Here is a 12,950-nt window from a genome sequence, read left to right on the forward strand (position 1 = left end):
CTTCAGAATGGTTCATTTTTATGGACTTAGATTTGTAAGGGAGCTTCATGCAAATGAAGAACTTACAATTATCAGAAGCCTGCCATAAAGAGATACAGAAAAAAAATGCAAGTGTCCTTAGCCCTCCAGTCAGGGTATTATAAATCAATCGTTTCACTACCACTGAATCAGACTTTGTCCATATTAAAGAAGATTTGGTATACTGGAAAATAAAGTAATTTAGGATTAAGTATTGCCTTTAATTTCAGATATTTTTATTCTTTGTACTGTGTTTCCTTATCTATAATATTAGCAATTAAAAAAAACTGGTTTTCCTGTTTCTGTGAAGTATTTTTTCCTCAAATAGTGCTTTGTATTTAGCCATCCCCCCGGTAATTAATAGTGACCTGATTAGAAAGATTTATTTTCTGCACATGAGAGGTATGTTGGGCTTTGCTCTCTGTTTCATGGTCTGTTCCCTGCAGGTTGCTACAGTCTGCTCTCAGGCCTGGTCTACTCTTAAAAGTTTTGCCAGCAGAGCTATGTCAATTAGGAGTTTGGGGTGGGGGAGAGGGGAGGGATCACACCCCTAACAGAGGTCATTTTGCCAGTACAGCTTATTTCCCTTAGGAAACCTGTCTAGGCTATACTGGCAAAGAACACTCTTCCCAGTTTAAACTGCACCTCCATGAGGAGGGTTTGTTGGTATGGCTATATCAGGATACACACTGGCAAACCCTTTCCAATATAGGCACGACCTCAGTGTGCAAATCTAGTGATTTATGAAGACCACTCATTAGAGATGCCAAACCATTTAACTAGATGTGTTCTGGATAAAACAGCTCCTAGGTTTCTTTGGTTTTTTAGAGGACACACGGATAGTCACATGTGAAGCCTTTCAAATGATAAAATCAGGAAGTTATAAACTGTACTACCAACACCAGTCGATGCTATTGCCTCCTTTCCGAGTGTGGCTTTGCCAGCTCTCTCCAGCACTGCCCACACAAAGGTAAGGGGTGAGAGTCCGAGCTGTGCTTTTGAGAAGTACAGAACAGAACTCACAGCCTGGAGAGAGGCTTTGAACTGCCTTTGCAACCTCCTCGTCATGCCCTGGTTGTTCCAAGGACTGGAGAGGTCTCTGGCCATATCATGGCCTTGGGACGATAATATGGCCCGAACACACTTCCCATCCGCATCCCTGCCCAAACACTATGGCAGAGGTGGCCAACCTGTGGCTCCGGAGCCACATGAGGCGCTTCAAAAGTTAATATGCAGCTCTTTGTATAGGCACCGACTCTGGGGCTGGAGCTACAGGTGCCAACTTTCCAATGTGCTGGGGGGTGCTCACTGCTCAACCCCTGGTTCTGCCACAGGCCCTGCATTCCCCTGAGCCTGCCGTGCCCTCGCTCCTCCCCCAGATCCTCCTGCACGCCACAAAACAGCTGATGGGGAGGGAGGGGGAGGCCCTGATCAGCAGGGCTGCTGGTGGGCGGAAGGCACTTGGAGCAGGGCGGGGTGTGTGATGGGGGGCTGCTGACCTATTACTGTGGCTCTTTGGCAATGTACACTGGTAAATTCTGGCTCCTTCTCAAGCTCAGGTTGGCCACCCCTGCACTATGGTTTACATAGGCAGCTTTATTTTCTTGTCTTGGGTTCTCATGGAGGGCTGTGTCCCTTTGTCCAAAGTGACCCCTTCGGACAGCCAATTGGGTTGGGGAGGTATGTGTACCCCAGAGCTGGCTCTTCCCCAGTCCTTTTCCACTATATCACCCTGCTTATATTCTCCTCTGCTGCACAGCATAGGAAGCAGCAAACACATACTTGGGTGACATTTATTCCTGCGCAGAGAGCCATCGCAGGGCCTGTCTCTCTCAAGGCCTCATAAGAGGGCTTAGGAGAGGCTAACGTGGTGCCTACTGGGCTGCTCTGTGGACAAAAGTGAATTTCATCCTACGTATGTACGACAGTACTTTAGAGTTACCTTAAATTTGTATCACCAAGTAAACAAAAAGGTTACATCATTTCAATGCACTGTGCAAACGGAGTTACTTTCATATTCTTTTGATTAAGATCTTAATAATTTGAACACCACTACTGATCTCTCAAGGGAACAATAAAGTAATGTGGCTCCCAGCTCATGCCATGCAGCAGAAGTAAACAGTCTCCTATTCCTCTCCTAAGAGGCATCACTAAGAAATGTGGGATATTTTCAAAAGGACAAGGAGCCTATCATTTGGGCAAATCCTTCAATATATGACAATTTTACCTTGTACCGAAGACATCATCTCTGCACCATTTATGTGACATCCCACTTAAGCTCTCAAGATACAGTTTAAGTTTTGAATTAGGCCTTGATTACTATTTGTATAACAATAGCACCTAGAGGGTCCAAATGAGATTAGGACCCTACTTCACTTAAATGACTAGTTTGTCTTTATTATTATTATTTGTATTTATTTGTACTGCAGTAGTACCAAGGAAGCCAAGTCAATAGGGTCCTCCCCTTGAGGGTATCAAAGACTTCCAGGGCAAACTGTCCCAAGCAGTCTGCTCTCCACTGCCTACTCTGGGCTACTTCTCTGGCAGCTGGTAGGGGAACCGGGACCCACTCTCTACTCCGAGTTCTAACTCAGGGGCCCTCTGATCAGCAGCCAAGGTCTGCACTATCCTGTGCCTTACTGCTTTTCCCCAAGCCTTCTCCTACCTTTCTGGCTCTCCCCTTCCCTGGGTTTGCCAGCCACACAGCTCCCTCCTCCTAAGGAGTAACTGTAGTCAACTTGCCTCTGCAGCTCCAAACACACCTCCCTTCTCCCCACCTAGCCACCTTAACTTCTTCAGGCATTATATGAGGTAGACACCCCATCACAAGGTGCTTTCCTCAAAGGTGGAGAGTCCACATATCCTGCAAGCTGCAGAGCAATTCTCCACAGCGATGCCCCATGCAGCAGTGTGCAGAGGATTTTAGAAATGGGGTGGCAGTGGCTGGTAGGTCCTAAAGTCCACAGGTTTTAGTAGTAACTACAAAGCATCACAATGGGGATGTGTGCCCTTCTGTTGGATTGGGGGCAAGGATTCTCTCCTGATTACTTGGACTTTGCAGATGGAACCAGGAGTGACAGAAAGTGAAAACAAAGAGCTCTCTGCAGTGTTGCTTCCTCCTATGTAAATATAAATATATGTGTTCATAAAAACGTGTTTGAAATGGAAAATTACCCTGAAGACAACACCACTGACTGGGCAGGAAGTCATATAGCAAACTTCCCACATATTATAGAGATTCCGTTTGTAATGAAAGGCACGTGTGTATTACTGTGCAGGTCCCAAAGCAACACAGTGGTAAGCGAGTTTCATTCAGCAGAAATAAATTCAGACTCAACACAAGGGCTAAAGAATTGTGTAATTCTGGGAATGATGGAATGTGTGATTGGTATGAATGAAAATGACTCAGATACTGATTTTAAAATCGATGAAGGCTCACATATGCTAGATAAGTATCTGCCAGTAAGAGGGGGAAATGAGCAAAGATTAAGTATGAGGCAGATGAAGATTAAATACTAGGTTTTCCATAGCAAGTTTGAAGAACAGAGTGGTTTACATGGAATGGAAAAAGTGCTTATTCACAGCAGACTACAGTAATTACAGTTACCATGAAATAGAACAACTCCAAGACAGCAAACATTGTATTCTGTTGGACACAATACATGGCATAATCATGGAGAAAAAGCAAAAGGAGATACAGATCACACAAGAGGACTATTTTATAATTTCATTCATTCTGAGAACTTGTGTGACATATAGATTTCAAACACAATGGTCTACATTTTCAAAGTGACTACGGATTTTAGGTGCCTGTTTTTAAATGTGCTGTTTGAGACACCTTGAGAGGGCCTGATTTTCAGAGGAGACACTTTTTAAGGTGTCTCAAGTTGGGAACCCAAAAATCATGAGTCACTTTTAAAAATTTAGGCCAAACAAATTGCCATTTACCAAGAAATCTACAAACAGACAGTTTGGCTGAAAATACAAGCACGTATCATTAAAACGCTACTGAAGACAGAAAAAAAAATATATGATAGTATCACAGAATAATGAAACACTCGTCAAAAAATATCACAGAACTACAATACTGATTAGCAGGAACATATAAACCAAGGTCTACCCAACAGCTGCCAAATCATGACAGAGAAATATCAGACCCCACTAAGAATGAGTGATAAAATCAAGCAGACATAACTCACAGCTGCAAAACAACATCTCTGCTGAAGTACTTGCTCTGTTAAATATAGAGTAGAAGGCTTTGTTCTTGTACAAAGCTCAAGTGGCAAATGGAAACCCTATATTCCAAAATGCACAACAAATACATCTCATAATTGAAACAGCCAAGAGGAAAATGCTCAGATGCAATAGGTAACACGTGATTAGAAAAAAGACAATTTGTTTAAAAAGAATAGAAGACAACGGAGACGATACTCAAGGCCTGGTGCAACCCACAGCAAGGTCGACATTAAGTTTGTGGCAAGGTCTCTGGATTCTGCCAGTGAAACACGCCAGTAAATTTGGGCACCTGTGAAGCTAACCTGGCAAAGTGAATTGGCAAAACAGCAAGGAAGTGTGGTATAATGGATAGCACACTGGACTGGGTATCAGAAACAATGGGTGTGAATCCCACTTTTGCTGGTGCTCTAGTGTATGACCTTGGATAAGACACTTCACTTCTATTTCCCCCTTCCATCCTTTCTATGTCCTATCTCTTTATGTTGTACACTCTTCAGGGCATAGGCAGTCTCTCAATGTGTGCTTGTGCAGTACCTAACACAATGGGACCCCGATCTTGCAGTGCTGTCCTGTACTGTTGTTAATAGTGTTGAGAAATGTGGCTCATGCCCATTAAATACCCCATTCTTGTGTAACCTAAAAAAAAATTGCTGTGGTGGTCTCTGTCTCACCCTCCTCCAACCCCCAGAAAGTCATCAACACTGGAACGTGCAGTTTGTGAAGGAGAGGGTGTCATTAGAGAATACACACGGGGAACCCTCTTGAAAAACAGCCCAGTGGTAGGTTGGAGGAAACATCTGTGTAATGTGCTTCACAGCACTGATAGTACAGTGAGGGAAATATAAAACAAATGGAGATGCCGGAGGAATGGAATGATACAAGCAAGCTCGGGGGAGCTCTTGATGGGCACAGCTTATTAAAATCACATTTCCCTGGCTATAATTTTCTCTTCAATCCATCTGAAAGACAGTAAGCCAGAATTCTTGCTTTGTCAGCAAGCAGCACTCTTCATATGCACCATGAAGGGAACAAAACAAAACAAAAAAGAATTATTTGTGTGTGTCCACAAAAATAGTGCTTAAAGGAGAAACAGATGATAAAATGTATTTGGACTTTCAAAAGGCCTTTGACAAAGTCCTTTAAAACAGGTCATTAAGGGAAACAAAACAGTCCTGGGGTGAAAGTTAAACTGCTAGCATGGATTAGAAACTATGAGACGAATGGTGAAATCCAGGCCCCATGGAAATGATGGGAGTTTTGACATTGATGTCTATGGGGACAGGATTTCGCCCAGAAAACCAGATCAGGGATACATGATGTTTCAACATGGCAAAAGTGTCACAGCAGGGTGCCCCATGGATCCTTACTAAGACCAGTTTTGTTTAGTATATGTATTAATGATCTGGAAAGGAGGTGAACTCAGGTGGCAAATTTGACAGATCACACAATATTAATTAATTTGGACTAGGGCAGAGAAGTCTTTGAGGAACTCCAGAGACACCTAACAAAACTAGGTGGATGGACATCATGATGGCAGAAGAAATTTAGTGTTAAATGCCAGGTAATACATATTGTGAGGAATGATATGAACTACTAATACACATCACTTGATTCTAAATTTACGAGAATTATTCAGGAAAAAAAAATGACTGTCAGTCTATGAAAACATCTGCTCTATCCATGCATGTCATTGCAAATAAAACAAATCTGTTAACTTCTGAACCAGTGTTCGTGAATACTTCTCCCAGTCTCTAGTCCTAGTCCATTAAAAAACCATTAAGTGGGCATTAAGATTGCAAAGTCAAGAAGCACTAAGAAGTTAGGAAAGGCCAAAGTTAGGTTTGCTCATGGCCTGAACTGGATTATGCTCATGACACATGGAATGTTTGGCAAATTTTGCTGCCAGCCTGTACTGCACCTCCACTAAATATGTGTAAATAGTAATTTTCAAAGGTTTACAATTCAGCCAAATATGGGTGGATTTTCACAGCAAAAGACACATTCCTGACACCAGTGTGCCCCCCTTGCCAACTTCCAAGTTGGAGTTCCAATGCATGGAAGTGCTAGAGATTCTCAGTGAAACAGCTGCAAGAATTTAACACTGGCAAACAACCTACTTTCCCATAATTTTGTTCTCAGAAATGGCTGAACAATTTTAACTGAAACTCTATGAAAAAAACAAATTCCTGAGTCAGACACCCCACTGGAGAAAAAAGCACCTGAAACCAGGGTTTAATAATGGAAAGTTTAAGCACCTTTAACTATAGGCAGAGCTGTCAGCTCTATGTGGTGCAAGGCTAATGAAGTTTCCTTCTTTTCTCAATAGCAGGGTAGCTGTACTTTCAGAGCAGGAGAATCCAAATGGCATTCTGAAGTGGCGAGGCCATAATGTGCATCACAGTGACAACCATGACATTCCTAAATTGTTGCAGACTTGTACTACACAAGTGTGCTTATTTAATTTGAATGTTACTCCAGATATTGGTGCTTGTATTTCAAGTATCATTATTCACAGAGATATATCTGAATGTGTGTGTTTGCCTATATTTGAACTGATTGCACATTCATTGCAAGTAAACACAGGTGTACATAGTTGGAATATCACCCATTCAAGCAAATGCAGGTGTGTTTATCTGAATGTGCAAACTTACCAAATCTCTGAAAGCACTTAAAACATATGTTTAAACATGGGCACCTTAAAGAAAAGCACTTAAATCTAAATGCAGACATCTAAATAAGTGACCTAAGCTGTGTAAGTAAGTCCCTCTCAACTCAACTGGCATCATGCTGTGTACTGAGGGACTCCCTGTGGGTTGAATACCTTGGTTTTGCAACTAAAGGTATAAAGCATCATTCACACTGAACCTAAATTGATTTAAACTAAACCATGTACGGTTTGTTTACACTAGGCTTTTCTCAAAGTTTCCTACTCTTACTACTTGTGGGGTCAGCTCCACAACTTGTAGGGACTATCAGTGTAGACGAGTCAGTGCTACCTGCTGATATCTTTTTAATTATTGTTTTGCCTAGACCTCCCTTTAGCAGGATTAGGTGACACAAGGGTTAACATATTGGTAGCTGATCTACATTAGGGCTCCCACCATTGCCAGTCTATACTGGTGCTCTCACTATTGTTTCTATGGTGCAACTTTGTTGGACCAGTAGTAGCAGCGGGATATTTTCAGAACAAAAAAGTCCCCAGCTGTACTAATCTTATGTGAAACATAATCATGCTCTTAAGGCACTCTAACACCACTGCAACAGGTTCTTTTAGAATGATTGTAAAGTAGCTCGGAAAAGTTGTAGTGAGGGCGTCAACTGTGTTAACTACTACTTAGGCAGGGTTACTTTCCTTACTTTGGTTTAAAACTGTAGCTTGGATAGGTTCTCAGTGGCTCAGTTAACCCTAACTGAGAAGGCAACAATGAAATTGTTACAGAAAACAGTGAGTCATTTGAGCTTCACCTGCAAGTTGATTCCAATAGCTAGCATATTTGTAGGACACATAATAGCCTTGATCTACAGGGATATACAAAAAGATCCATTATTTATTATGATAATCAGGCAGCTAAGAAAAGACCTTGACATATGGGTAATGTTTTTAGAGAATTTCATTGGTGCAATTATGTGGCAGATGCAATTAGTGTCTAACAAGGTACTAGATTTGTTTACAGACCCATTGGGGAAAAGATTTTGGAGCATATTTTCAAGGCACCTAATGGCTAATATTTGGGCTGAATGTTGGAAACTTGAAAGGTGCCACAAAATTATTATATTTCTGGAACTCTTTCATAGGTGTGGATCTGGTTTGTGGAGAAAGACAGAGAAACTAAAGAATTATAGAGATTTGATTTGTAATGGCCAACAATTTGGGAGTAGTTCAGGCAATTAATAGGCAGTCTGCTGATTCAAGAACATATGAAAAATTGCTAAACACAATATGCTCATTTGGGATTCTAAAAAGTAAGTCCTATTGTTATCTAATTTGGACATTTATATGGTGAAGCAATAAACACAATGCTGGCATCAGCTAGTCTCCTGACTGAGAAGTTTCATTGAATGAAATTTCCACATCAATTTTAATGCTTCCACTGAATAGCACCGAGAACATGAAACAACTCAGCCCTGAATACTAACTACTGCAGCAGATGAGACCTGCACAGTGAGGCTGTTAATGAAAAAGGCATGTTTAGTCTGATGAGAACCCCACTTCTTTACTAAAACTGATTATGCTGTAAAAATTAAAAGGGAAAAAAAGCACAACCACATTCCCGGTACTCACAAAAAAGCCTACACTGAACAAAGGAATACATATGCCCACTAACCTCTTCATTTGGGTGTGTGTTATTTTTTAACGTTTGAAAATTACAAAAGACTCACCCAACCGTGGAATTTGAATGGGTTTCCCTGCATATAGGCATCAAGAAATTGTTATTTTCCAACTATTGTTTCATTTTTGGTTTACATCACTATTTATTCTAACAGTCTGAAGGCAAGGTTCCATTTTACAGGTATTAATGTACCATTTAATTTGTTTCTCCATCTAAATTATTTTACCAGGTCAACATTTAAAAGGCAGGAAACATCTCTCCTTATTTACTATACCATTTAATAGTGGCCTAATTTCTGTCCATTCTAGAAGACAGGGTTTTAAATGTCACAAATACAAAATAAAGCATCTTAGGGAACCAGGAAAAGTTTAAGGTGGAAGAATATATGCTAGTTGGATATGGTAGGGTGTGTGGGTGCTTGTAACATGGGTTGGAAAATGTTGTGATCTGACTGCACTGTCTGGAGATCTAAGACATTCTATATATATAGGTGTAAATGTAGTAGGTGGCTACCCACATGTTTAAACTAAAGATGGGCCAAGGAAGCGCATTCAAATCTGGATTAGATTTAGACTATAATTTAGGTTCAAGGCTGAAGAAGAAGGCTGAACCAATTAGATTTGGAGAGTGCCTCAATACCACAGTGGTTGAGAAGTACCTAAGATAGACAGGATATGACCATACCAAAACCTTGCAGGATCCTTTCATTACATTTTGGCCATATGCAAACCAGAAATAGAAAGTAGGTTTTTTTTGGGTTCAGAACCAATGCAGAACAAACAGAATAAGGGGGGGGGGGATGGAATTTTTACTCACTCAGCTATTTTCATCATCTTGGCATACATGGACCCTATCCACCTGCCATTAAAGTCAATGGAATGACTCCCATTGACTTCAGTGGGAGTCGGATAACTCCCTGAAACAAAGCTTCTGGTTGTTAAAAACAGGCCTCTGGTGTTACCTTGATCTAAATTAGCGTGTGCTTGCGTGGGGGTGAATGGAACATTTTGCAAACATTCCAGCTTATATATGGGGGGGACGACGGGAGAAAGACCTGTTAAACACAATCAGAAGCTAAAGGTACTCGTACTCACAGGCCACTTGTATTCTAGTCTGCACAAAACAAACACACAACGTGCTTGTCTGAAAGTACTCAAACCCTCATTCATGGATTTACAAAGCAGCAGCAGAGGCAACAAAAGGATGCTGGTATTTCACTGTAATGTATTTCAAGTGTGCCTAAAGGGTACGCAACAGGTACATTATATAATATCTAGTAAATAAATAACTAGCTGGCAAGCCAGGGCTGCAACTACCACGTTCTGCTATTAGGAATGGATATCCTTCCCCTACTACCTTTCTTGTTTCTGACAGAACGGGATAAGAAGGTGATGTGATAAATGATAATTAATTAAAAGGAATTAATGGTAGGGATGGCACTGTACATATTTTATTGATGCTCTCTTGAGAACATAGCAAACATTTGCACAGTTCCTGCAGTTATTTGATACTGGACTCATAGTGATGTCTTAACGTGACCAGAGGACCATTGGAGAAACAGGTATGAAGACAAGTGAGGAATGAATGGTGTATGTTTAAACGTGTACAGCAGATCAGAAGCTGCCCAGAACCATTCATTGTAACAGAGCTGGAACAGACACTGGGTAGCCTCAAGTGTGGAACAGCTGTGGTCTATGATATGACAACGTATCTCCAGAATTCCTGAAAAACCTTGGCCCCCATGCTCGGCTTTGGCTTGTGAAATTTTTCACCAGGGTCATCAGTGAAGGGAGGCTACTGAAGATATGGCGCACCGCAAAAGTCATTGGCCTCCTAAAGCCTGGAAAGGACCCAAGTCAAGCATCAAGCTATCGTGCCATATCATTATTGGCGGTGTGCATCAAGGCACTGGAGCTTGGTCCAACAGTGCATATTACCCAATGTGGAGATAATTTTGAGCCTTGACCAAACCAGCTTTCGCCGAGGCTGTAGCACATGCGACCAATCGCTGACCACATTTGTTGAAAATGGCTTCCAGAGAAACTTGAAAACAGGCGCTGTTTTCATCAAACAAACAACGGTGTACGATACAATATGGCACATTGGCCTGCTCGTGAAGGTGTCACAGGTCCTGCTACCTTGGGTTGCAGGCATCGCTGAACTGTTCCTCCACGATAGGCAGTTCAGAGTCCATATGGGGGAGAAGACGAGTGCTTAGAGACGACAGAGCAATGGGTTACCCCATGGCTCTGTGCTTTCGCCAACGCTGTTCAACCTTTACATCAATGACCTGCCAACAACGGAGTCACGAAAGTTCATTTACACAGACAACATCTATTGCAGTACCCAGGCCTGGACGTTCCACAAGCTTGATGCCACTTGAAACCGGAAGATGACAAAGTTAGCGGGCTACTGTAAGACTTGGCACCTCCAGCCACGCTTCATAAGAACAGTCTCCACTTTGTTCCATCTTCATCACGCCAGCGCAACCAGAGAACTGAATGTTTCTCTGAATGGTTATAAGGTGAAGCATGAAGTAGAACCAATCTATCTAGGTGTGACCTTAGACCGCACACTGAGTTACCAAGCCCACCTGAAGAAGACAGCAGCTAAAGTTAAGACGTGCAACAATGTTCTTAGCAAACTGGCAGGTTCGTCATGGGGTGCTCGTGCTCCAACTCTGCAGACATCAGCTCTTGCCACCTCGTATTTGGTAGCAGAGTACTGCAAACCAGTATGAAACTGATCGTCACACACCAAACTGGTGGATACACAGATACATGCTGCCATGCGTATCATCTCTGGCACCCTGCGTACGACTCCATTCCCATGGCTCCCAGTTCTGAGCAATATTGCTCCTCCTCATATCAGACGAGAGGTTGCCACTGGCAAATTACTGGAGAAAGTACACGCCAACTCAAGCCTGCCACTGCATAATGACATTTTTAAACCACCAGTTTGCCATCGCGTCACCCATTATGGTCTCATCCACCACGCCAGAATGTTAGGGCAGAAACACTCTGGCAAGAGGAATGGATAGCTGCTATAATCCACAACCAGTCCCTCATCGCCTACCTCACAAACTGCCTGCCTGGTTTTGACCTGCCCCATCACCAGTGGTCCCTTTTGAACAGGTTCCGGACTGGGCAAGGTCTTTGTGCAGCCAACCAGTATTTGCTGGGGCCTTCATGACAGCCCTTTGTGCAGCTGCGGCACAACACAGACGATAATGCACATTGTCGAGGAATGCCTGCCGACTAGGTTCAGCGGTGGCCTAGAAGAACTGCATCATGTCACTGAAGATGCCATCGCTTGGCTAGACAACTATGCACATGCTAAATAAATAATGATGTCTCCAACGAAGAGTTTTAAGGTTGCAAATGGTTCCACCATTTATGCTAAAGAGTGTTAAAACACACTAAACAAGTAAGACCTGGCCCCTGTTTAAGAATGGAAAAATTGAAAGATTCCACCCCAAGATGGGTATCAGCAATCAGCCTATCACCTGAGCTGGTGTTCTCAGAGAGACCAGAAAAGGACAGAAATGTTGCTAACCCTGCACCCATGACTCTGATGTAGCAGAGGGATCTCCTCTTACCTATCTGTCCCATCTCGTTGTCCCCTATTGAAAAGGCCTTAAACCAAAATAAACATACATAAAAACACCACATCCCATAACCGGCCCACATACAGTATTAACAAATTATTATAAAAGCAGCAACATATTGAGCACAATTGTTTTGTGGTGTTGGGCACTGGATGGGGTTTACCTGTTTTCATGTGTACTCCTTACGGCATTTAATCACTGACCAAAGTAGAGCATATGCATCCAGAAAACATACAGTAACTTCTCACTTAAAGTCATCCTGCGTAATGTTCTTTTGTTGCTACGTTGCTGATCGATTAGAGAATGTGCTCATTTCAAGTTGCGCAATGCTCCCTTATAACATTGTTTGGCAGCTGCCTGCTTTGTCCACTGCTTGCAGGAAGAGCAGCCCGTTGGAGCTAGCTGGTGGGGGCTTGGAACCAGGGTGGACCGGCAGCCCCCCCATCAGCTCCCCCTATCAGCTCCCCGCTGTGCAGCAGCAGCCCAGCAGGCTAGCAATTACACTGGTCTACAATTTTTGAGAAGTCGTCTGCTTCAGAGATAAAATGTGCTATTTATTATGTATTTTGATGTGCTGAATTCAAATATGACAATTAAAACAACTGATTAGCTCCTGTTTCTAAGATATTTATGTTTTTACATTGTATGTCTATGTATATTGTGTAGAGAGTAGAGTTTTAGTCATAAATTGTAAACCTAGGTCTTTTCATGTGTTTATGGTTGCTTTACATGATAAGATTTCACCTGTCCTGTTTATG

Source organism: Trachemys scripta, chromosome 6, assembly GCF_013100865.1.
Source record: "Trachemys scripta elegans isolate TJP31775 chromosome 6, CAS_Tse_1.0, whole genome shotgun sequence".
Classification (NCBI taxonomy): Eukaryota; Metazoa; Chordata; order Testudines; family Emydidae; genus Trachemys; species Trachemys scripta.